Genomic DNA, 26,769 nt, shown 5'->3' on the forward strand with positions numbered 1-26,769 from the left:
TAGCCAATCATAGCCCTGCTTTTTCCAGCTGTAAAAATCTAACACTTGCTTCTGTCTGAAGACTAACTAATTCTGTCAGCACCGCAGGTTTTTGTCTTGTTGTGTCTGATGTCTATGTTACAGTCCTTGTTTTGTTTTCCTAAGACTCTGCTGGTCCACTGCTTTATCACAGCCTATGTAGGCATTGCAGTACTTTCATTTGTCTGTAGCTATTGAATGACTTGGAAAAATCTCCTTTAGGAAAAAAGTAGAGTGAATTTGCTTTCAATTTCTCTTGATATTTTGGAAGGCTGTCTTTCAGAGGACTTACCAAGCATTTGGAGAAAAATCGCAAAAGTCATTTACTTTCACGTGTTTTTTTTTTTTTTTTACTTCATTGGACAATGTTTTTAACTTCTGTCCTGCTAGAATGAGTGGATGGACTGCCTCAGGTGCATTGTGATCTGAAATAATACTTATGCAGCTTGACACCAACTCAGAGACGAGGAGCTTGAGGTAGAAGTCTGCAGTTCCTAGAAACAAAGACTGTGTCTTTGAACAAAACCAAGAGAGAACCTAATTGATTGAAAAGGAGGTTGGATACGTCCTTGCTTTTTGAGCAGTGGGATTTAAACTATATTTCAAATCACAATCTACAGTAGCAATATACTGCACATTGTGGCTTGACATGCACATCTGTGTTGTGTGTTTGTACATCAGAACTAAATGTTTCCTGTGATAAAGCTTATCTTTACTACATGTCCAACTCTGCTCTAAGTTTTTCAAGTCCCTTCTGAGAAAAATGGCACTAAGCTCTGTGTTCCATACTCCCAGGACCACTACCCATTTTGTTTTTCTGAGTGACAAGTCTCCTCCAATTGGGTTTTTGTTCTGTTCTCTTTTCTGGGGTCTGCGTCTACAAATATAAATATGATGAGGGGAACAGACAGGTAAGTGGAAGAATTTTGAAAATAACTCACTTATGACCAGCTTGGTTAATTTACCTGATACACAAATTAATGCTAAGGAAATAAATACTCACCGTCTTTCATGTTCCCTTACCCATTCAACTTCCTTTATTCTTTTTTCATATTTCCCACAGACTGGCTTTTCAGGTATTCGGCACAAGAGGCTTCTTTTAGAGAAAAGGAGGTAACTTAGATGAAAGGATCACCAATTATGCACACGTCACTTTGCACACAGTGTTTCCTCTCATTGACGAGGACCCTGGCTGCAGACTTGGTCAATCAAGCAGCCCCTGTGTCAGCATGGGGCCCCGAGTTTGCATCTCTAACACCCATATAAAAGCTGTGTGTGCAGACATGTGTATGCAATCCCAGAGCTGGAGGGCAAGGGACCATGACAGAGGAGCCCTGTAGCCTCTTGAACGAGTAAGGGGAAAAGAAAATTGAGGAAGACCCCAAACACTGACCTCTGACTTCCACACTCACATGGGAACATGGACACACATACACACCCACAACTAGGAATCAAACTAACTTGTCCAAAGTAAATGAGCCCCCAAAGCTAGTGTGTGGGAGAATTGAGCTGAAAGCCTAGGACAGGCAGCCATCATAATCACTGAAAGGATATGTCTCCTTGATATCAAAGTATGTTATAACCATGAAAAGGGGAAAAAAGTAGACCATATGTTTTTAGTCTGTTAACTTTAGCCAAGCTTGTTTGTGTGCTTCTCTTTGAATTGTTTTTTGTGGTTAGACTCTTCTATTTACCAATCATCATGTGGAACATATGTTGAACTTTACAACATGGATTTGTGTGTGCATTCTTCCTAGCACACCGTTTACTCATTAGAGCACGCCAGAGTTTGTCACCGACTCAGGTGACTGTTCCCAAGGATTCCTTGCTTTCCGTATCTTCACAAGGAAACACAGGATTGTGCCTTCCCTCTTCTACCTGTTTACCACACTTGCTTTTATTAACTTCCTTCATAACTGAAGAGAAGATAAAAATAAGTGCTCTCATAGACTTTAGTTCTAAGCAGAAACCATTAGTGACATTAATTACTTTAAGTTATTGTTGTTGTTGTTGTTATTGTTATTTGTTGTTGTTGTGGGGAAGGGCTCATATACCACAGCACATGTGTGGAAGGAACTCAGTGGACAGCTTTGTGGAGTCACGTCTCTCTTTCCATCATTACGTGTATTCCAGGGACTAACCTCAGATCAACAGGCTTCCATGGTAAGTACCTTTTCCTGGCTGAGCCATCTTGCCTTGCAGTTACTTTCAAAGCAGATTCTGGCACTAGAAAACACTTTGCATGATGTTAAATCAGTTTTGCATGCTTTAGAAGACAGTGAATTTAATTAAAATACCTTGAGGGATGAGCAATGCTATCTATTTCTCTGTGCCCAAGAAGCTGATAAAACTGAACTGAAATTCCAGAACACCCACCAACCTATTGGAGACACTAATTCTAGAGTCAAAGTAAGCATCCAGTGTTGTTGTTTTAATGATCTGTTTTATTGAGGTAGAGCTTACATACTCTATTATAACCTAGTGCTATAGCTATCCACAACAGAATACCCAGCTCCAAAACTTGGAAAGTGCTAACCACATCTCCATGCTTTCACTGTTTACATGCAGCTAATCTCCTTTATAAATTTGTCCTCTCCCCTAGCGAGGCTCTCCCCAAGGATCCTCAGGAATTGGATGTTGACATGCAGATCTGGGTGTTTTCACACCTAAGCTTCCAGTGGTGTGTTTGGTTTCCAGGCAGGAGCAACAGGAGCAGCGTCATGATGCTCGAAAGTACCATCCCGGAAAGGATGTCTGACACCTTCTCTCTAGAGAAAGCAAAGTGGCTCAGACGAGGATATTCGAGTTTCATTCCATAACACTATTAACATCAAGTGTTCTCCTTGCAGCTGCATAGCAGCTGCATAGAGATGCCCCAGTCCAGTGAGAGTCCCGTCAGCCTGTGATGTCAAAGGGGGAACACCAGCATCATTTTTCTGAACAATATCTTCAATGATGGTAAGACATTCCTCAAATTAATTCTCCAGCTCATCCAGGATGCCAGGCACACAGACATTGTTTTAATATCTGAAAGATCAAATAAAGAGTAAGAATAAACTGTGGCTTCCTCAAGCAGATTTGCTGTGGATATTGCTCTATATAAATAAAACACTGATGGCCAGTGACCAGACAGGAAGTATAGGCGGGACAAGGAGAGAGGAGAATTGGGGAAACAGGAAGAAGGAGGAGAGACACGGCAGCCACCACCAGGACAAGCAGCATGTAAAGACGCCGGTAAGCCACCAGCCACGTGGCAAGGTGTAGATTTATAGAAATGGGTTAATTTAAGATATAAGAACAGTTAACAAGAAGCCTGCCACATCCATACAGTTTATGAGTAATATAAGTGTCTGAGTGATTATTTTATACGTGGATTGTGGGACTGCGGGGCTTGGTGGAACCTGGAGAGAAGCCCTCCAGCAACAAGATTAGAAGCCCCTGTCATTCTCAGGTGACAGTGAGGGTGTTGTGGAGCAAGGTGCTGCACTGGAGATGGATTCATGTGTGTTTTTTCCTCCTTTGGGGAGAAATATGCCAAAGAATCTGCTTTGGAACCCACGTTCAGGAAGACAAGAGAGAGGTGAATGGAGCATCATGGAAGTTGGGTCTTCGTTAGGAGTGCAGTACAGGCAAGGGTTCTGGGGAAATGGTCAGATGAGGCTACAGCACCCAGAAATTAAAGGGGACGGATGACGATGCAAAAACATGTCTTGGAACAGGTAGGCTTTTGCCCCCTATACAAGATGTATCATGGCAGCCTAATTATTCAACTTAGAAAAGGGAGGATTATCCAAACCTGAATGTGGTTTGCTGATAGGAAAAACAAACAGAACAAAACAACAACAAAAACCCATGATAAAAACTGAGTATGAATGAGGAACAAGGGCTGAAAACTATAGAGACCTTTTGGCTGAGGCCAAAGTGGCTGGAGCTGATGGTGTTTCTTAGAGGACCATAGATGCTGGGATGTCTAGGCAGCACTGCTGAGCAACCTGCATCTTTCCTGGCATGTAAGGACCGGCTCACACTAGCAGCACAGTGGCTGGGAGGGAGCAGCTTCGTTGATGTTTAAGTTGAACCGGCAATTTTAGCTTACATAAGGCCTGGGAATTTTTATTTTTTGGATAATTTATGGAAACAAGATGTGTTAATTTCTTCTCACTGCTCTCACCAGTCACCACAAAAATCTGTGTTGCTTTGGTTACTTAAGAAATACAAATGGATTATCCTACAGTTATGTAGGTCTGAAGTGCAAAACAGTTCCCACTGGGATAAAGTCCAGGTGTTGCAAGGAAGCATTATTCCCCCAGGAAACTCTCCAAAAGATTCCATTTCTTTGCCTTGTTCAGCAGCCTGAGGCTGTCCCAGGCTTGGCTAGTGACCCCCACCCCCTTCCTCCAGCAACTTCAGATTGAATCTTTCTCACATGGCCATATTTCTGCTTCCCTTGTTCCCGCCTCTCTTGTCCACACCTCTCTTGTCCACTCGTAAGGATCCTTGTGGACCACATTGGGTTCACTTCAGTAACTCTCTACTTCTAGGTTAGCTGCTCAGAAACATGACTGTTATTTATACCCTTACTTCTCCTTTGACAGGTAAGCTATTCCAGGCATACCCAAAGAGAGAGCATCATTTAGGATGTTATGCAGAGGGACCCTAGCAGGTTAAGTCCTGAAGTGCCAGGTGATGAGGGATAGATTCAGGGCTGGTTCTCAAAGCCCAAGCCTGCTGCTGTACCACTGTGGGAAAGGCCTTAGCAAACAGTCATGCTCAGATGACACCCTCACATATTATAATTTAACAGCCCTGGATGGGCTTCAGACATGGTCATGTTACAAAACTGATCTGCATGACCCAGGAGAATTTTATATATGACCAGGATTGGAAACCACTAACATACTAATGCAGGATGTAAGTTTGTTTCTTAGCTCTAGGGTGTAAGGACAGAAACCCAGATCATGCACCTCTGAGATTTTTTTTTATGTTCTTTTCTAATCCCCATCAATAACTTTTGCAAAATGCTCCTTCCCACTTCTTTATCTCATACTATCAAATTTAGTGTATGGTCTTAACATACTCCTGGGGAAAATATTATTCTAAATGGCACTTTATGTATCTATCTCATTCTCTCAATCCATCTAAGCTTGTTTCACAAGACTTATTAAGCAAAACCACATCATTTAAGTTCTTTAATAGCGTTTATGTCACAATACCTACCCAATATACTAAAGAGTTAGTACGTGTTTCAACTTCATGTTACTAAGATCTGTGTTTGTAGACTCCATTCTGTAGTATTTAACTGTGCAAATGCTTCCTGGTACTTGAATCACTTTATGCATTTTTAAAATTTTGTCTTTTTTCTTATTTTATTTTATTTCCTTCTTGCATATAAAATTGTTGGTAGTTACCATGGTGATTCTAATTGATTTTTTTTCTGTTTTTGCAGGCTTTAAAAAAGATTTGCACAATACATCCTTCACATTGTTATTTTTATCTTTGCAAGTTTGTAATGGCCTCTCAAAAGATAAGTAAAAGCGAGCAACAAGAGTGTCTGATGTTACCTTGCTTGGTGTCAAAGGCTGTGAGGAACAGAAGGAAGCCCAAGAAGAAGAAAAGCCACGCCAGGGAAGACAATGAGGAAAGAGCTAGAGATCAAAAGTAAAAGAGTGTGTCACACAAAAGAGAGAGTTCAGGTACCTGAGACATCAGCCATGCATTGCAAGAGATGTGCTTTTAGAGAGAACTGAACTTGTCGATGTAACTGGAATCTAGAAGACCTGTAAATGATGGAGAAGGGCCAAAGAGGGAGACTAGGTAGCTGTCGCTATTTTGTTTTGTTTTTTATTTCCTGGTAGATCAAAAACTTTTGTTACACACTCACACACAAACGAGCATGGGCTTACAGGATGCATCAATATGTCTGTAAGAACCAGCTTACAATCTTATTTCATGAAGCCAGAAATGTGTACTTTGACATGATTACTGCTATGTCTTTGGCCACCTGCCTTCTGCACAAAAGAGACTGACCCAGACATTTGTAGTCATAGAGATAAGAAAAGAAAAGGAATGTGTGTTGGTGATCTGGAATGAATTGGTTGTGTTTCAGGTTTTTGTATACCTTTAGAACATTTCATTTTTAACATAGGCCACATATTTTCCCAAAGGCAATAGTTACAAACTTTGAAAGACAGTCATATCAAGGCCAAGTGTGGTGACACATTCCTTGATCTTGGGAGGAGAAAATTGGAAGCTCAAGAATGTCAAGTCGTCCTCAGTTACATAGGGAGTTCAAGGTAGCCTGGGCAATGTGAAGTCTTGTCTCAAAAAATAAAATAAAAAGCAGACAAAAACAGCAGCAAGAAAAACAAAACAAAAACAACAACAGGAAACATCTCTCCTGAAAGTAAATTCAAGACGTCAACATGCAGGATGAGTTCTATACCAGGATTAAAGACCACTCATGAGTTTTCCTTTGAGCTTCCTACTAGGCAAACAAAGAGGAAACATGCTCACAACTGAGGTTGACACTTGCCTGGGAAGGCATATTGGAGGAATAAAGTACTTTCAAGAATTGAAGTAAGTAAGAAATTTCCCTAAGGAAATGATATGTTTATTTTATTTTATTTTTGAGATTATAACTCAATTATAATATTTCCCTTCCTCCAAACCCTCCTAAATACCTTTCCTTGCTCTCCTTCCAATTATGAGCTCTTTTTTCACTAATTGTATTGCATGAATATATGAAGTTTCATACACATAGATATCCCAAATACAGCCTGTTGAGTCCATATAATGTTATTTGTATATATGTTTTCAACATACTTACCTGGCACTGGACATCCAATTTGGTATGCTCTTCCCTGGGAAGGCTGCTTCTTTCATTCTCATTTAATTTTTAGTTAAAACTTAAAGGATATTTCAATCTACAGTGACCTCAACAATGTTCCTTCAAATATAAAACATCAAGTTTCACACAGTTACATTTTTAAATACTTTCATCAGCGGACATCAAAGGATAATGTTAGAACGAAGCACAGTAGATGCCATTACAGGGCGGTCAAGAGCCCCAAGGCCAAAGATTCTGCACATGAATGGTCTTGTTGCCAGAGGAATTAATCTACGCTAGACTCCAAAGCTAGCATTTCTAATCCAGAGGACGTTTGAATCCCATGTGCCCTTCCTTATGTGGTAAAATCAAGATGTTTAATGAGGCTGCATCTATAAGCCATTTCAGATTCTTAGTTTACAACAAAGGAACATCACCTCATCTCCTCCATACGTAGATAAAAAGATCTTGGGGATAGTAAACATGATTTATTCAAGAAATGCATCGTAAAAATTACATTACAAAGGCTTATGTGAAATATGCAAAGGCTTTAGGAGATAAATGCATAGAATAATCCACCATGAAACTTCTAGATAAATTCTATAACCCTGTTCTTCTGGTGCAAACATAAATGTGTTTCCGATAAATGCATTTTATTATGTTTTGCTTCATAAGACCACCCTATTATAAATTCAGGATGGTTAAAAGAAAAATTTAAGAACCTCTCTTCCTTTGGCAGCTAGAACAAGGTTTTTGAAACCAAAAACATATGTTTAAATTTAGCTCCACATGTGCCAGCTAGCTATTGACTGAACACTGACATGTGTTTGAGCTCTAGGGATCTCAAATCTCTCTCTGTTCTCTGCTTCACTTCTAAATTCCCCAGCACAGACTCACTCCTCTCTTGCTCTCTTCTCTCTCTCTCTCTCTCTCTCTCTCTCTCTCTCTCTCTCTCTCTCTCTCTCTCTCTCCTCTCTCCTCTCACACACACACACACAGTTCTCTCTCTCTCCCCTCTCTCTCTCACACACACAGTTCTCTCTCTCTCTCTCTCTCTCTCTCTCTCTCTCTCTCTCTCTCTCTCTCTCTCTCTCTCACACACACACACACACACACACACACACACACACACACACACACACTCCATCTCAAGAATTCAGATATCTATCTACTAATGGTAGCTAGTGCTCAGTTGACTCTTTTCTTAATGGAAGAATATTATGGGATACTCCCTGTAGCCCCTCATCTTGAGAGGCACAAATGAAGGACTCTTAGCAAACCTGAACAATCCCTGAGCTTGCTCATTAGCAAATTCTTTTTTTTTTTTTTTTTGCATACAAACTCTATTTGTAAATCCATTCTCTACAAGTGAGTGAAAATATCCCACTGGCAGAGTTGAAAACACCCAGGTCTGGAGACCTGTCTGATCAAAGGCCCCACTTAGATCATCCTGAAATTTGTCACTACATCTCTGGTCTGTGCCGCAGATAACACTCCTCAGGGTTCAATCAGGGCAGGGATGCTAAGGTAGGTTGGTTTCCCAGTGATGCAGGACTTCTTAAAAATCTGTGGTGTGTGTGTGGGGGGGGGGAGGGGGGTGATAAGGTGTGTATGTGTGATGTTGTGTATGGTGTGTGGTCTGGGTATGATGTGTGTGTGTGTGTGTGTGTGTGTGTGTGTGTGTGTGTGTTATGATGTGGTATGGTGTGGTGTATGGTGGTATGTGGAGTGTGTGTGTGTGTGTGTGTGTGTGTGTGTGTGGTATATGTGGTCTGTGGTCTGTGTATAGTGTGTATATGTGTGTGGTGTGATATGGTATGGTGTGTATGGATGATGTGGTGGATGGTGTGGTGTGTGTGTGTGTGTGTGTGTGTGTGTGTGTGTGTGGTATATGTGGTCTGTGGTCTGTGTATAGTGTGTATATGTGTGTGGTGTGATATGGTATGGTGTGTATGGATGGTGTGGTGGATGGTGTGGTGTGGTGTGTGTGTGTGTGTGTGTGTGTGTGTGTGTGTGTGTGTGTTGTGTATTCTGGTGCATTCACAGAGCTCGGAGGAAGATGTCAGGCACTCTGTCCTACCTCTCTCTTGCTGTATTCCTTTGAGATTAGATATCTCAGTGAACCTAAACTAGACCAACAACCAGCAAGCCTCTTCCATGAGCCTCACATTCTGCCTTTTATGTGGGTTCTGGGGATTTGAACTTGGGTTCTCATGCTTGCCCAGCAAGTGCTGTTAACTGTTGAAGCTTTTCCCAGCCCCAAGCCTTTCTTTTTCATCTTACTTCTGCCTCTCCAGTGGACGGATACACACCCTATCAGACGGCTCTCACCTTTCTCCAGTCCTCTGTCCGTACTCCCTCACAAAAGGCAATCTCCCTAATCCCCCTTGCTTGTTCAGTTCTGTCTACCCTTGCTTATTCAGTTCTGTCTATTGACTCTGCTTTAGGGGTCCAGAGCTAACATCACGCTCTAGTAAAGGAGAATCGAGTTGCTGCATTGAGAGCAAAACCTTCCTACAGTGGAAGACTGACTCTAAATTACTTCTCTGCTGGGAAAGAGTGCGCCAGTTTTCAACGTCATGAGCTAAGTCCAAGACCTTTATAAATGACTTTCAAAATAAAAATCTAATTCATTCTCTTGTCCAATAAGCCAGAATGCTCCATTAAATCCCAGAGCCATTGGTAATCTGTTCTAATAATACTGGATTTTGCTCTCTTTTGAGTAGATCTTACCTATAAATTCTGTTGATTAGATTATGTTCTGACTAAATATGTTCTGTGGCCTAAGCCTCAACCTCCATCTTCCACTTGAGGAATTATGGAAGTATGTCATCTTATATTGTTGTTAAATGAGAATTCTAGCTGAACAGCATGGAGAGGTCAGTGTAAATTGAAGACTGCTCTGGAAATCCAGGCTTTGCAGGATTTTCTGAAGTTAATGGGAGTCTACCCCTACTCTATCCAAATCTGGAACCACTGAAAACACAGAATGGAATTCAACAGAGACCAAAAGGCCTGCCTTTAAACAGTTCATAGACCTTGCCTCTGATACAGCACAGATATAACTGTGGGGCTGGAGCTGTGAGCCCCAGGATGGCAATGGAGAAACTGAGGCAGGGAGAAGATTACAGATGGAAGAATGGCACTATCTGAGACCAGGCCAGCTCCAAAGTTAAGTTCCCAGCAAAGGACCATGTGTTGTCCACCTTCTAGTTGAGATGAGATGTTCTTCCCCTGTCTTGGGGCACACTGAGGGAGGAACAGAAAGAGACATTGGAATTCTTCTGAAATGACAGCAGTCTGACTGTGTGGGTTGTGCCAAAGACTCTAAGAGAGGGAAAGAGCTTGTCATAAAACTCCAAGTCCTGGGCTGCCCGTGTGGGTCAGTAGCAAGAGCTCTGCATGTCAAGGCCATAGCATCACCTGGCCATCTCCACCACAGGCCAGCCAGAACAGATGCTGAAGAGGAAAGCAAGCGAGCCCTCTTCTCTCCTTCATTTCATTACTCTTCACATGTTTCAGAACAATTCATTCAAGATTCACATAAAGTTAGCTATGGGCTTTTCTAAATAGAGCTCTTACATCTTAAAAATAAACCCCAGGCTTTTAAAGCACTGTAATTATCTTGTCTATTATCTCATCTGCTGCTTCATCTTTCATTCCCTCCCTTGAGCTTCTGTCTGTATGGGGTGTTGCCATTTTTGCATAGCTTTTAAAGCAAATTCTGGATATTTTCAGAGGTGGGGGAGGGGCAGGAGAATAGATATGTCATGATTTGTGTTACTTACTCATTTTTTTTTTCCTGGAAGTTAACTCCTTAGGCCCAGGGTGAGTTCTAGATACCTGGGCATTGTCATTGGCATTTTAATCACATCATTTTATCACTGTGGTCATACTTAAAGATGAATATGCTTACAATTGCCTGTAGTATGGCATTTTTGCTTTGATTGAAATCATACCTCTAAGGCATGCGTCTTAGGGATCCTGTGATCCATGATTTATATCATGAATTTGGAGCTTAGTGAACTCTTCACAGCACACTCAGTCTTCAGATGTGGAAAATGTGTAAGAAAAATAATCTCAGAAAAAGTTGTTTGACTAAATACTACATAAAAAATTTAAATTTATGCAGAGAATTTGGTTTAAAAAGGATCAACACTCATGCAAAATTTAGAGATCACAAAATTTATAAAATAGAACAAAAACACAAAATAGGGAAAAAAATCTTTTAAGTTATCATTTGATAAGGCCATTGTCAATATTCTACTGTCTTTATAATATTTTACAGCACACATACATAATGTTCATAAATTTTAGATCTTAGAAACTAAAGTTCTATACCTGTTTAATTTAACACTGTTATATGTATTATTATTTCATTTAACACCATATATATATATATATATATATATATATATATATATATATATATATATAGTGGAAATGGATGTGCTCATGAGTGCAGGTGCTCTTGGGCAATTGTGATTAGTACCAGACTCTGGTCCTCTGCAAGTACACACTGTACTCTTAACTACTGAGCTGTCTCTTGCTGTGGATATTGCTCTGTATAAATAAACACTGATTGGCTGGTAGCCAGACAGAAAGTATAGGCAGGACTAAGAGAGAGGAGAATTGAGCAGACAGGAAGACAGAGAGAGAGACTGCCTGGAGCCCGCCACCAGGACAAACAAGATGTAAGGTACCAGTAAGCCATGAGCCATGTAGCAAAGTATAGATTAATAAAAATGGGCTAACTATAAGAGTAAGAGCTAGACAATGGTAGGCCTGAGCTAATGGCCAACCAGTTTAAATAATGTAAGCGGCTGTGTGTTTATTTTATAAGTGGGCTGTGGGACTGGTGGGACTTAGTGAGACCCAGAAAGAAAAGCTCTCCAGCTATAGTCTCACCAGCTTCACATCAAATGATTTTTAATGTCAATATATGCAAGAATTTCTTGAATATTTTATTAGTACATTTTTAAACATATAATCCTTGTTTTACCAAAATTTTATTGGTTATAAACAATGAATATGTCAAGATGGCTGAGTGATCTAAGGTACCAGACTCAAGCTCAGTTTCCACACAAATGATCTTGTTATAAATGTTGTTATATAAAATTCTTATTATATTGTATTAGTGGTTACTTCCATAGGCTCAAAATTACTAAAATAAAGGAATTAATGTTTAGAAAGCAACGACCTCTTGATCTTAGCCCATGGGCCAAGAAGGATGTAAAAAAAAATTCACATGAACAACTATGGACTTACTTTGGGGAATAGTTTTATAGCAACAGGATCAGTTGGAAGCCAAGTGAATAGTCAAGATGTTACTTCAGGATTGCAGAATCAGGGCAAGAGCTGATGGGTTTTGAATATTTCTTCTCAACCACAGTGATGCCTGATGGTTAGGACTTCTTCAGTTCAACTGATGCCTTTATGCTAAAATGATTTGTCAGGACTGTCCTTATTTATATTGCAATCCAGATTGTTCCTGCCTTGCAATATTTACCATCTTTGCAACACTTCAAAATGCTGCATGTGCCCAGACGACTCGGCGCAGTCAACAAAGAGCATCATTTTTTTCCCAGCTGGAGGGTCATTGCCGAGCTGGAGCTTTCAGAATGAGGGCATGTTCCTGGGAAGCAGAAGAAAGGTGGTCAGATCAAGGGAAAGAGAGAACTAAATATTCCTAAGAGAGAACAGAGCATCTTGAGGATTGAGAACGACAGTTTCCCGTGTCAAAAACTGAAGATGACAGGAGGTATTGGTTACTTCCATGTAGTTAGTTATGACAGCTCATTCTGTGACTGATGGTTACTTCCGTTTTCCCACATTCAACACACACCTCTGATTTAATACATACTCTTCACTGTTATATTATTTTCCTGGTGTCTGTGATATGTTTCCATTTTCCTTAGGAATTGAGGGGTATATGTATCTATCTCTTCCTCTAGTCCTCACTCAAATGTGGGTGTAGACTCAAGTGTGAATCCAAAATCAGATTTGTGTACAGATTAAGAAGCTAGCAAGAAAGAGTCCAAGGTGACACAGATCTGGAAAATCCACCATCATCTTTGTAGATTACCTGAATATCTCTGCTCATCTACAAGGCCACAAGAAAGTCAGGCACCCTGAGGTGAGCTCTTTGGAAACAAAATTAGATTAATTTTCTCCTTCCATGGTTGTCTCTTGCAGGTTTATAGGCTCTAGAAGAATCCCTCCAGGAGACAATCTCAAGCATGCTGATAATGGAATGAATATTATACAAATGCAGAGAAAGCAACTTTGGGATGGGATGAAGAATGTTCAAAATTCTCAACTCAACTAAGTGATACCTCATCTATTACTTCAGCAAACATTTATCAAAATCTGATATGTTATGAAACTCAAGTAGATAGTGTGGATATAAGGATGAGCATCTAGAACGGTCCTTGTTCTATTTTGAATTCACAGCATAGTACACAATAGAAAATCAATATGCACAAAAAGGGTACAGTTTTAAGGGTTGTATGCTAGAGGATGGAGAGAGCTGTGGATGTGGATAGGGAGGGATGAGACGCTATGTTCACTTGGGGATACCAGAGCTGGAGGACGTGAGGAGAAAGGGATGGGAGAGGGAAGAAGAAGGGAACAGAGGGAACAGGGGAAGGGAGTTGAAATCTGGCCACATGCCAACATTTAGAGGTCATTAAGAAACACTTTAAGCAGATTGAGAAAGAACAGAGAAGTAGCCAGTGAGGTTTGAGACATGGAGGTCAGTGGTTGGATGATTTATTGCCCATGTAATTTGTAGTTCAATGCACAAGTTTTTTGAGAGTGAAAGGGAAGTTATTAATAATTTGCCAAGACAGTGTGCGAACTGGGACTCTCATGGCAAACAAGAACATATGGTCACCCCCCACCATTGTTGACCTTGATAAGACTGGTTTCACTGGAGGTGGAGTGATGGCAATCTGATTTGTGTAGGCTGAGGGTAGATTAAAAGGTGAAGAAAAGAGGAAACACTTCTTGAAAAGAAATTTCACAAAGAAGAAAAGAGGAAAAAAATACAGGACACAGCTAGAGAGGACACAAAAGCGCAGGAGAGATTGTTTTAAATAGATTTTAAGCATCATTGTGCCCTAGGGTGCAAGATCAAGGATTAGAGAGTCTCTGGACAGCAGAGGGAGAGGAGCAGAGCTGTAGAAGGTTTTGTGAGTAGGATTCTGTGATCGCTGGAGTGCTTCCAGCAAGGGGAGGCAGGGTGTGTGGACATGGGTGGGCACAGTTGCTACATTTGGCAGGGAGAAAATGAAGTTGCTTCTTAGCCAAAGCAAAAGAGTCTACTTTCCTTGGAAACCCTTCTTTCCCTCCCATGAGGAGTCACAGCTCACCACTTGGGGGCAATTTTCTTTACAGGCATTAAGCTATGTGTGAACTATGGCTTCTTGCAGGAAAATGTTCCAACGTGGAGCCTTTTATGCTTCAGCAGCCAATGTAGAAATTCTCCCAGGTCCAATTTAGATAGGGCAAAGACAATGAATATTATGCTGGTCAGCAATTTCCTACCACAGAGGCTTTGGATGAATGTGGACATCCATAGTCATAGCTGTCTTTTCAGAATTAAAATTAAGAAATAAAGGGAAGAGCCCAGGACACATGGAGATCCAGGTAAAAACAAGTCTTTGATCAGAGCCACAAAATGTAATTTCTAATGGAAGCTTTAACACTCAAGAATTCTGGGACCCTGGGGAACGTGTGGGGCCTTTGCTGCTTTGTGTGGAAAAAGGAAATAGATGTCCAGCAGAACAAACATTGTGGAATATCACACACACACACACACACACACACACACACACACACACACACACACACAGAATCTCTCTCTCTCTCTCTCTCTCTCTCTCTCTCTCTCTCTCTCTCTTCTCTCTCTCTCTCTCTCATAGGAATTCTAGGACAATGTTTGTTTATTGTAGGGGCGAAGAAAGTAAAGCAAGTGAATGAGTATTTCCAGTGATTTAGTGTCTAGGGCTAAGGTAGTTCTTTTGACTTGGTGAAGAAAATTAGAATTAAACAGCTTAGATTCCAAGTAGCATTCTTTCCAGAGTTGAACCCTCTTAAATCTGCTCCAAGGCAGGGATAACAACAAAGTCTATTTTCTCCTACTTTTCTGAGACAAACTTTTCTTTCCCCAGTCAGCCAGGTAAAGTTGCTTAAAGAGAATTTACTCATCTGGCAGTGGCACTTGAGCAGCCCTCTCCAGATGTGCCTTTGGCTATTGCAGACATTGGCTCAGCACAACAGAGTCACAAGTGTGGATCTCGTTGGCATCTTCCAGTTAAGTCATGCCTGGGAAGGTGCTGCCAGAGGACTATGACCACCACCTAAGACTTCTGGCAGCATGCTCCTCCCCTATCATATACAGTGCCTTCCTGGGTAACCTGTGAGCAAGATCTGCAATCTCTAAATTGGTTCTTTTCATTGTTATAACTGAGTTCTTAAGAAGAGGCTTTTCCCGGTATGATAATGAGTATTCAGAGACAGGTGATGCCTGGGGGGCACTCACCAACCCAAGACAGAGCACCTGTGTGGCCTGGGCAGGTGTCTCCATGACGGGTAAGGTGACCTGCTGACATCCCACGCAACCCAAGTCAGAAGCTCATTTTTAATAAAAGGGGGACCTGCAGGTCCCTGGCCCCCATTTTGGGTAACTGTTGCCTTGCTTGCAGACCTTGACCTTGATATCCTCCCAATGCTAATTCTCTGCCAGATTCCACCCTCCTGAATGCTTAAGGGAAGTTCCTTGTCTGTGTATCCTGAATAATGGGTGTTAACAGCTTAGATGCAAGATTGTACAATATCAGTAGCGAACTTCTGCCCTCTGGGGTCCTCCCATTGTGCTGTAAGCCTGTATTTAACCTCCTACCGCCTTCAAGAAATGACATTCGACATTTAAAATTTATATATATATATATATATATATATATATATATATATATATATATATTTGAATGAATACTGCAAATATAATCTATGAATACCACAAATGTGATTAATATCATGAGTGTAAGTAATAAAAAAAAGAAGAGGCTTTTCAAAAATGGCATAGAAATACCAATTTATGGGTGCAATGTTGCAAGATCAAAGAACTAGCTACTATTCTTAATGACTGATCATCTGGATCATGCTGATAGTGACCAGGTTCACCCTTGGTATGTGATACCTGTTGCATCCACACTTATTCCTTGTCAGTGGGGCAAAAACAAAAACACATGTACCAAAACCAGTTCATCTTGTACCCATAGAGCGAGGTACAGAGAAATGTCTACCATGTGACTATTTCCCAGCAATATCATTGGTTTTAAAGTTGAAACATATTTATTAAATTTTCCTTGATCAACACAACATAAACTTGGAAAGACTACAGTCCCTGAAAGATGCAGGGTTTCATGTTCAGCTCTCAATTAGGATTTATTCTTAGACACTTAAAACCTGACACAAGTGGAGATGTTTCCTACATTTCCTGCCATTCGAATTTTCCATGTAAGATGGAGAGATAAAAATCAGCATGATGGGAACCATAATGTACTGTGGAGCTAACTAGTTTTGATGGCTCATAGGATCTGTGGTCTCTCATTTTTAGAGGCCTCTTTACCACTTATTCTATGTATTAGAATGCACTTACATCACTAATTAAATGTAGCATACAAAGAAGAATTGAGTTGAATTCCCCTTAATTTGTTGACCTCATGTCACCGTGTAGACACATGGAATCGGGGCCTTGTTAGTTTCAGCCATGTTATCTTTGTTGTATGCTATTGAATTAATGAAGTATTTGTTTCAAACAGTTTATTAGAGGTTGAATTAAACACTCATGAGTTTTAATTTTGCTATTTCCATTTCTAGTTTTGGAGTCTATGAGTTTTCTCTTTTTTCTGTTATATGCACTTGAAAAACTCATGGCCTGGATTTAGGCAAGAACCTTAGGTCTGAAGGATGTGTGAAACTCTGGCTTTATAAAACTTCAGAGAGCTTGCAACAGAATAGAAATGTTTCTTTCTGACACCCAAACTTGGGGTTGTCAGGTTCTGCTTAACACTTGTTTTTTAAAGATTGATTTAGTTTCATTTTGTGCATATGAGTGTTTGCCTGCATGTATATATGTACATGTACATGCCTGGTATCCACAGAGACCAGGGAGTGTGTCAGATTTCCCAGAATTAGAGTTATAGATGGTTGTGAGCCACCATGTGGGAGCTGGGAACTGAAGCCAGGTCCTCTGCAAGAGCAGCAAGTGCTCTTAACCACTGAGCCACCTCTCTACACCATACACTTTTTTAAATGTAACTTTTTCATCCATAATCTGAGCCTTCTTCTTCAACCATGTTTTCACAGATGCCTATCATTTCAAATACAAATTTTATAACCGATTTTTATTTTGCCCTATTATCTGAAAGTCTTTCCTTCACTAGAGGAGCAGGTTACTAGACTTGCTGAAAAGATAATCAACCAAACAATTATAGACAATCTAATTAATCAATTAAATAATTAAACAAAATCTCGGTTCTTTTGTGATAATTTACTATGCATGTTTGTTGTTTGCATATAAATACTCGGCTCTATCTACACTGTCTCCAACAAAACCACTCTTCTTCCTCTTCTTGGTCTACAGGACTACTTCCTGACCCTTGTTTGTCCTTTAATTTAGCCTCTCAACAAATATATGAAGCACCTGCAGGATGTTAGGCTTAGAGTAGTCACTGTGCACTCAGCAGTGCATAAGAGTAGCCCTTGCTCTTATGGTACCCTTGCTCTGGGGAAGGCAAATGACAGAACACATGAGCTGGGAAGGAACACCACTGGTTTCTTGGAAAAGCTGTGAGTATGGATGACAGTGACGAGTGGGAAGCCAGAGTGGTCATTAGGCCTGGGGGAAGGGGAGGTGGTGCAGAGAAAGCTTACTTCCGGTAGAAATGTGAGTAAAAATGTCAGGCAAGAAATAGTTTTGAAAATGTTATTGAATTCATAGTTGTTAAATTTAAGATGGTAAATCCTAATAACATAATTTAAACTCAAGTGGTATGCATTTTAATGGGCTTACATTTTAGTGTTTTTTTCAGCTAACTTATTCTGGGAGATAGTTGTTTTTAAAAGCACGTGCTTTTAGCTGGGCCTGGTGATGCATGACTGTGATTTTAGGCAGGAGGATCTTTGGGGTCCAGAAGTCAGAGCCATCTGGTATCTAAGGGCATGACTCCTTGCTTACTTCAGGCTCTAATAGGAATTAGCAGATCTCTCTCTCTCGGATCTGATTTTTATTTTCAATTCTGACCTTTTGTTCATCACACATTTTGTTCATTAGTTTTTATTTTTTGATAAAATTTCATTTAGTTGTTAGTGATTTTGATGCCTACATTTTCCAACCATTTCTTACATTTTACATGCAAGGTGAATAATCCTTTGCACACTTCTCCTTCTTCTAACCCTAGACAATGACGTATCTGAAGAAATGTAGCCAAATTCAATGTCTGTCTTCCTAGTTGATGTGGGAACAGAGAGCTGTCTCAGCCACAGCAGCAAAGGGAATGGCTAGGAGGAAATGAAAGTAATATCCACAGTCAAGAATGGGGAAAGGTTGAGAGAAACCAGATGTGCAGTAATGTTCTCTGGCACGAATTCACTCTACATTCTTCTCTTCACCATGGATCCCAAGAGTGACCGCTTCTTCCAGGAAGCCTTTCCAGGCCATTTCACACAAGGCAGAACCTCCCTTCTCCAAGTTTGCTTCAACTTCTCATTGGTGATCTCTGCTGACAATGACTGTGTCACAAATGTCATTGTTTCTCTGATCATAAGCACAGGAGATGCTCAGTAAACACTTGTTGAAAGGACCAAAACCATCAGTGATGTTTAACATTGCTCTAGGGAGTACCTGCAATAATCAAGCCCACAATGAAGAATTTGAATCTTCTTCCATGGATATATTTTTTAAGGTTAGGACACTCATTTATCTGTCCAATATGGCACAAACGACTTCTTAGGGCCCTTTCCAATGACATGATTAACCACCCCTTTCTGGGAACAGTTTTATATATGTTGCTGCTAATAGCAAGAGAACTTCTCCTGGGGCCATTTTCCCTTTTATGTGATTACACTGATATTTTAGAGTAAATGAAATTACTGCAGCCCAGCTGGGAAGTTCTTTTGAATTTATGAAATGCAGAGATTGCTGTAAGGACTCTAAAGTTGAGGAAGGTCTCTTATCCAATCATCAATAGATAATTTTGGTTATTATAACCCTCCTTACAAAAGTTCCACTGTGGTTACCAAAGTCCAAAATTTGACATCATTGTTGCCCTTGACAACTGCATCCAGACAGCTTCTCTGGGAAATACTCGGGTTATAGTAAAAGATAATTACAATTGTAAAAAAAAAAAAAATCTTAACTTAATATGTCTGAATGTGATTTTGTTAGAATTCCTTTTGTGGTGCTCTCTTGATCCATTCTACTAGAAATTACTATTATTATTCATTAATAATTATCATCATAACTGTTATTTTAGACAAGGGGCTTGCAGTAAAGATCCTTACATAGGGATTAGATCAGTCCCTCGCATTCTCTTTCTATTCCCCTGTTGTCCTTCAATGATGGACACAATACTGAAGGTGGAGAGTACCCACCTGGATAGGCCCTAGGTTAACCACATCTAGGCTCCTCAAATAAAATTGTTAATATGTTCACGCTACTTGTTCTCAATCCTTTCTGATTCAGAGCTGATTGTAACGTCAGCCTGAGCGGAATTCAGTATAAAGAAGAGGAGTGCTTTGTACAGGATTGTGTGGCATTGACTTTGTGAGAGAAAGGAGAGCTTGCAGGACTCCAAGTAGGAAAGCTGGGATCATTACTGTCTATTTGATCAAATTGGCACCTGCTTTTCAGGAAAGCTGGGGCCCCTTGATTAGGAGGAACTGGAACAAAGCCTTCATGTACTGGCCTGTGCTGGTTCCAATACTTTCAGCAATTCCTTGCTGGAGAGGCAATGTCAAACTCACCAATTGGGCTGTGAGCAGGGAAGGAAGGATACTGCCTTTGTCTCTGATATCATCTTTCTCTGCCTGGCATCTCCACACATGATGGTGAAGATGCTTTCAACACAGCCACTGGGATCATCATAAATAATGACTGATGCACAGTTGCCTATGCTACTATTCCGTGGGAAAGAGACCCAGAGCCACTTGCTGCTGCTGCTGCTGCTGCTGATGCTGCTGCTGCTGATGATGATGATGGCAGTGGTGGTGGTGGTGTGTGTGTGTGTTGGGGAGTCCAGTGTGCTGCTTCTCTGGAGATGGCTGTGGCTAACTGACTCAAAGCGGAATCACTGTGCCCCACATCAAGGAGAAGGGCAGAGCACGGGGACATGGAGCTAGACAAAGTGCTGGGCTGTCCTTCCCTGGAGCTTACAGTTTATCAGAATCAACACAGAGAGAAACTGAGATAAGAATAAAGGAAACCTGGGAGAGGGGCCCCTAGGCGTGCATGTGGGGAATTGTCTTGAGTGCATTAATTGATATGGGAAGACCCCTCTTAATTGTGGACAAGGTCTAGGCTATAGAACCAGAGCAAGCAAGTTGAGAACGAGTGTGTGAGCTTTCATGACTCTCTTGTTCTGACCAAAGATAGGATTTTGTTTTCAAACAAGACAAGTGACAAATGAGTCTCCTCCCGTAGGAATGCTACTCGATATGTTCGTATGATCACGAGGGAGATGAAAGGGGCACACTGAAGCTGCGGGCCTCCTTTTCACTGGTTCATCAATGAACCGGGTAAGATTTTTCAGACCATCATTTACAAACCAGGTGGACTGTTTCCTTTTTGCGGTGCTGTTCACCAGGCAGGGCCTGCAGTCATAGCACACTTCCAAGTCTAACTTGTGTTAGTAACAACTGCATCCTCCTCCTACGTGCTGGACAATCAACAAGGCAGTGCATCATGCTCTGCTTCAGAGTGTTGGCTGATTCTTGTGCTGTAACTCCCCACTCTGTGGCTTACATAAGCTAACCATGTGTCATTGCTGAGGGCAGAGCTGGGAATACAAAGTGCCACACCTCTCCCCTACGAAGAGACGGCACATTCAAAGCTTAGCCTCATGTGAGTGTAAGGTAGTAAATTAATTAGGAAGGGATGAATTTGAATATTGTAATATGCTTTTCTTATGCTTTAGTAACTGGTCATTTGTACTGTTTAACCCTTAATTGTCTCATTCTAACCACCAAATATGCACAACCCTTGAAATGTAAACTTGTGGCTTCTCTGAGTGACTATAAACCCCCTCTGTACCACTGTAAATAAGAGTATATCTGAGATAACAGAATGGAGGACTGCACTATAGTGTACAATGCTTTTCTGCCTGATAGCTTTCTTCCATTTCTTCTTCCTAACAAAATCCAGTTTTACTAGGTGCATGAAATGCCAAATTAATAAATGATATTTCTTCATCTTCTATTTATATAGGAGTACCCTATAAAAGAGAGTTGAGTAAGACAAATTAATAACGTTAAGTGGGACTTCCATAAACTCTTCCTAAGAGTGGGTAGGAGGAAACAGATGTGCGCCTTCTGTGATTTACCCATCCATTTGTATCTGTCAGTTTAGACTACCGTAGGCTGCAGGGACAATTTAATCCCAGCATCTCAAGTCTAAACAGAAGCACACTCCCCACTTGTGTGCATGGCAGGCTGTATGGGTTGCTCTGATCCATGTGTCACTGAGGGACGCAGTGTGACAAGTCCATCCTTCAGCTGTAATATGTGGAACGCAAGGGTTCACTTGTTGTCAAGGCCGTTCTTTCTTTTACACTTCAGCACAGAACGGAGGCACTTCATTCCCACACAACCCATTAGTTGAAATTATTCAAATAGCTATGTGAATTGAAGGGTGGACTAGGACCCTACCTTACGCAAAGGCAGTAAGTGGAGCCAACTTGAAGGACGTGGAATAAACCTACCCTGTATTATAACATAACATAACATAACATAACATAACATAACATAACATAACATAACATAACATAACATAACATAACATAACATAACTCTAATGTACAGTTGGGACCTTGGGACCTACTTTGTAGATTCAATTAGATTGAAAATACACTTTAGAGAACTTACATCTGTATTGAATGTATATAGCCTTTTCTGGTATTATTTCCTAAGCAATGCAGTATAAGATAATTTTTGAATGTTTATATTGTATTAGTTATTACAAGTAATGTAGAGATGACTTTTAAAATTATACAGGGGCATGTCAAGGCTTTATAAGGGACTGAAGCATCCTAGATATAGGCATCCTTGGAGTTCCTGGAATACTAATTATGGATAGTTAGAGACCACTGAGCTCTTAGAGAAGAGGGAGGTACAGCTGGGTATGGTGGCACATCTGTAATGCCAGCATGTGGGAGGACAAGGTGAGAGGACTGTCTTTGGTTCAAAGCTAATCTGGACTACACAGGGAGACTCTGTCTTAACAAGCAAAGAAAAATAAAGTAAGTCATGAGTATTACCGTGTTTACATAAGAATTCATTTTAAACACTAAAATAGATTTCTCTTTTGCCTTCTGGACTATAAAACATTTACCCTAACCTGTCCTGTGAATCCATCTCTGAGAGGAGATTTGAAATTAAAGCTGAGGCAACATTCAGCCCTTGACATGTGGAATCCAATTGTACAAGACAATGCCCTGCCAGTCAGGTTATTTTTTCTTGAGATAGGATTTTTTCAAATTCCTCCGTGCTCATTTAGTATACCAAGGCCATGCTTGACTGTAAGACTGATGTGGAGTTAGAACACACAAAGATATGCTATAGAATTAATAATAGAAAACTCACCCATCTGACCCCTGACAACATGAAGAAGAACACGAAGGAAAAGGTTTATACCTAGACAGGAGTGTTCTGTCTTGGCCATCCATGGGTTAGTCTAAGAAACAGGAAGCACACAGGAAGTGTGTAGGAAGCATATAGGAAGTGTGTAGGAAGTACACAGGAAGTATATAGGAAGCACATAGGAAGTGTGTAGGAAGCACACAGAAAGTGTGTAGGAAGCACATAAGAAGTATGCAGGAAGCACACAGGAAGTGTGTAGGAAGCACAGAGGAAGTGTGTAGGAAGCACATAAGATGTATGCAGGAAGCACATAGGAAGTGTGCAGGAAGCACACAGGAAGTGTGTAGGAAGCACATAAGAAGTATGCAGGAAGTACACAGGAAGTGTGCAGGAAGCACACAGGAAGTGTGTAGGAAGCACATAAGAAGTATGCAGGAAGTACACAGGAAGTGTGTAGAAAGCATATAGGAAGTGTACAGGAAGCACACAGAAAGTATGTAGGAAGCACACAGGAAGTGTGCAGGAAGCACACAGGAAGTATGCAGGAAGTACATAGGAAGTGTGCAGGAAGTATACAGGAAGTGTGTAGAAGGCACACAGGAAGTGTACAGGAAGCACATTGGAAGTGTGCAGGAAGCATGCAGAAAGCCCACAGGCAGCAAGCAGCCTGAAGTGTTCAGGAGGCACACAGGAAGCGTGTTTTACAATCAATGAGGCTGTGTTTGATGGTGCACAAGTTAACAGCCCTGATTCTTTTTTTTTTTTTTTTTTTGGTTTTTCGAGACAGGGTTTCTCTGTGCAGTTTTGCGCCTTTCCTGGAACTCACTTGGTAGACCAGGCTGGCCTCGAACTCACAGAGATCCGCCTGCCTCTGCCTCCCGAGTGCTGGGACTAAAGGCGTGCGCCACCACCGCCCGGCAACAGCCCTGATTCTTACACTCTACAGGCAGATGCTGAGTGACAGCATCTGGGCATCCCATGGGTCAGCCTGGTAGAGGGGGCTGCTGAGGTCAAGAGCAGGGAAGAGACAGCGAGAGGCTGAGTGGGGCCTGAGAGCTCAGGAGCTGCGGGGGGGGGGGGGGGGGGGGGGGCAGGACATGAGGAGCACAGGAGCAACAGTGGAAGTCAGGAATGGCTCTGAAGGAAGCCCCATAAGGCAGTGGAGAAAAGACTGTAGGAACAGGTCTAGAACCCCTTCCTGGAGTCTTGAGTTTGCCTAGGTACCTCCGAGGGTGCCTCTCCCTTACCCAGCATCACCTTCCACAAAGATGCTTTTCCTGCCCCTAAACACCAAAGTGCCATCTAAAATGGAAGAGCTGGGAAAAGCGCAGCCTCTGAGGCCAGACTAAACCAAACCCCAGAGACTAAACTTAGTTCAACAGAGTATTTAAAGTATGGAGCTATATTTAATAGAGGCCAGATTATTATAGAGTTTATCTATGCTCCTCCTGTCCACCTGGCATAATGTTTCCAGTGCTCTTCAGGAGAGCATAGGTTATGGTAGAGTGAAAGAACTCGTGTTCTGGGTAGTGATATTAAATTTTGTGATCTCACTATGGAATATTTCTGTCAGCCCCTTCCCCCTTTTCTCATCCACGGAGCTTTTATTTAATTAGCTTGCCAAGTAAAAGGTTTATTATGGCGTTTTTACATATGCTTTGTTCTTTATAATGCTCATTCATCCTCCTCATTCCTCTGCATATACTCCTGATGGTCCCCTCCTTCCCCTGAATGGCCCCCTTCTGCTTTCATTCTGTACATTTAATTACCCTGTCTCTCTTTATTAAGACCTCTGTCTTCACTCTCATAGTCCATTCCTTTTCTAGTCTCATGGCCTACACCCACACATACATACATGCGTATATACTATGTATATTAAAATCTAGGAGTGCGTATAAGAGAAAACATTGGTATTTATCTTTGAGTCTGGACTACATCCCTTAATATAATTTCTAGTTTCATCCATTTTCCTGCAAATGTCATGATTTCAGTTTCCTTGAAAGCTGAGTAAAATTCCATTGTGTGCATCCACTATGTTTTCTGCATTTGTTCCTTTATTTATAGACATCTAGGCTGGTTCCATTTTCTAGTGATTGCAAAAGGGAATTATACATGGACGAACAAGTGTCTCTGTGGATATTGACTTAGTGTGCTGGGGCTATGCATCCAAGAGTGATACAGCTGGGTCAGATGGCTCAATGTTTACTGTTTGGGGGTTTTCTTTTTAGATTACTTGATTCTTATTTACATGTAGCTGTGTGTAACTGTGTGTGTGTGTGTGTGTGTGTGTGTGTGTGTGTGTGTGTGTGTGTGTATGTACACGTGTGTATAGGTGACCCTAGAGGCCAGAGTAGGACATTAGATCTCATAGAGTTGCAAGCAGTTGTGAATCTCCTAAATGGAGTATTGGTCATTGAACTCTAGCCCTAGGAGCAACAAGCCATCTTAAACATTGACCTGTCTCTCTAGCCCCCTATTTTTAATTGTTTTGAGAAACCCTTCACAATCTGCAGATTGGTAAATTGTCATCTGTAGCATGAATCTTAAAAGGTCTTATTCATAAGAACAAACCTGGAGCCAGGTATTGGGATGAACGCTGGAAGATCAGAGAAGCAGAACAAACCACAGCTACCTCACCTCGCCAGTTCCTCAGCTGATCCTGTTTCCTTAGACTGGAAGTTTCTGTGTCCTCATCCAAATGGCTCTCAGCTGAACTGTGCTGCTCAAAGCCTAAAAGTGTAACCAGCTAAAAGCTTTTAGTTTCTGGTCCTCACACCTCATATACCTTTTTGCTATCTGCCATCACTCCCTGGGATTAAAGGCATGAGTCACCATGCTTGGCTGTATCCTTGTGGCCTTGAACTCACAGAGATCCAGATAGATTTCTGCCACTGGAATGCTAGGATTAAAGGCGTGTGCTACCATTGCCTAATCTCTATGTTTAATATTGTGGCTGTTCTGTCTCTGACCCCAGATAAGTTTATTAGAGTGCACAATATTTTGGGGAACACAATACCACCACAGTCATGGGCGGTTTGAGTTTACGGAAAACTGACTCTTGGAGCAGTGTTGCCCCTCGCATCAGTTCCCTCCTCCCAGCATATTTCTTTCAAAGTGCCCTCCAAGGCCCTTTGTCCAGGAATGGGCTGCCCATCACACTAACCCTGTTACAGGGAGGGAGAAGACTGGCAAAACAGACCAAGGGTGAAACAGTACATCCTTGAGAATACCTGGAAAGTGAATCATCTCCAACCAAAGTTAGTATTGCTTGTCCCATGGTATAAGAATGTCTGCGGTGATGATGGGAAACCGGAAGTTCAGAAGTCAGGCACAGAAATCTGTTTGTTTGTTTGTTTTTGAGACAGGGTTCCTCGGTGTAGCCCTGGCTGTCCTGGAACTCACAGAGATCCACCTGCCCCTACCTCCTGGGTGCTGGAATTAAGGTGTGCACCACCACCACATGGAAATCTTAACCATGGAGAGAACGTTCAGATGGGAACTCCCACTGTATCTGAACTTCCCTAGTCAGTTCTGCTGCAGGTTTGTTAATCAAAAGCCTCTGAACTGATGATGTCATCTTTGCTCTCTCCGTCCTGATTCCGTGATGTTTCTCTTATCTACTTCTTCTCTATACCTGCTACTTGCTATTGATACTTTAACTTTTGCTTGCTATATACTTAGAAAGTTCTTTCATTTGAAACAGAAAGTACAGCTGTCATAGACCATTCTCCTGACCAGAGAGGGTATCCCCATACTGGTTTCCATAGTGGCTGAACCATTTTACTCTCCTACCTGCACAAGCTTCTCTTGATAAGATTGGTTTGCACAGTAGGCTGTCGGTGCCGCCCAGAGTGCAAAGTTATCCTCTCATAGGAGTGAGTTGCTCCCTAGTAAAGAGGTTCACTTGTACCCCATATACCAGCCTTTCCCTGCTCAGTCTAATTATCACTTGATTGTCTGTGATGTCCCAGTTAACAGACACAATATTGTTTGCCAGTAATGAATGGAGGAGGGACCTTTCCTATCTCCAATACGTATGCAGAGAAAGAAAGAAAAGTAAGTGG

At 41.4% G+C, this 26,769-nt stretch overlaps 1 long non-coding RNA gene across 1 annotated transcript in view; it reads right to left on the reverse strand.

Moving 5' to 3' along the window:
• Positions 1-2,931: 2,931 nt before the first annotated feature.
• LOC121823229 (uncharacterized) overlaps positions 2,932-26,769 on the reverse strand; it is a 73,647-nt gene continuing 49,809 nt past the window's right edge. Inside the window, exons 2-3 of the long non-coding RNA XR_013047993.1 lie at positions 12,113-12,479; positions 2,932-3,045 (exon numbers count right to left, since the gene is read on the reverse strand). This is a non-coding gene — a long non-coding RNA (uncharacterized LOC121823229). The remainder of the gene's footprint in view (positions 3,046-12,112; positions 12,480-26,769) is intronic.

Source organism: Peromyscus maniculatus, chromosome 1 (assembly GCF_049852395.1).
Source record: "Peromyscus maniculatus bairdii isolate BWxNUB_F1_BW_parent chromosome 1, HU_Pman_BW_mat_3.1, whole genome shotgun sequence".
NCBI lineage: Eukaryota > Metazoa > Chordata > Mammalia > Rodentia > Cricetidae > Peromyscus > Peromyscus maniculatus.